The sequence below is a fragment of the Cariama cristata genome, unplaced genomic scaffold (genome assembly GCF_000690535.1).
Source record: "Cariama cristata isolate BGI_N322 unplaced genomic scaffold, ASM69053v1 scaffold28677, whole genome shotgun sequence".
In the NCBI taxonomy this organism is placed as follows: domain Eukaryota; kingdom Metazoa; phylum Chordata; class Aves; order Cariamiformes; family Cariamidae; genus Cariama; species Cariama cristata.
The window spans coordinates 379-586 of record NW_009625373.1 but is presented as its reverse complement, the minus strand read 5'-3'; positions in this window follow the sequence as shown (position 1 = coordinate 586).

Genomic DNA, 208 nt, shown 5'->3' with positions numbered 1-208 from the left:
CGCTCCGGCCACAGCGGCTCCGGCAGCTTCTCGTCCCCAGCTTGGGGCTGTGTGTAAGCCACACGGGAGGCGGCTGCATTGTGCAGGGACCTGGAGAAAACTGAGTGCGAAGGAAGGTCAGGGCCCGCTCCGCTGCCCTGAGCTCCCGGCGCAGCCCTGGCACAGCCCTCACCTCGCACGGGTCTGAAGTCGCCGTCTGCCTCGGCCT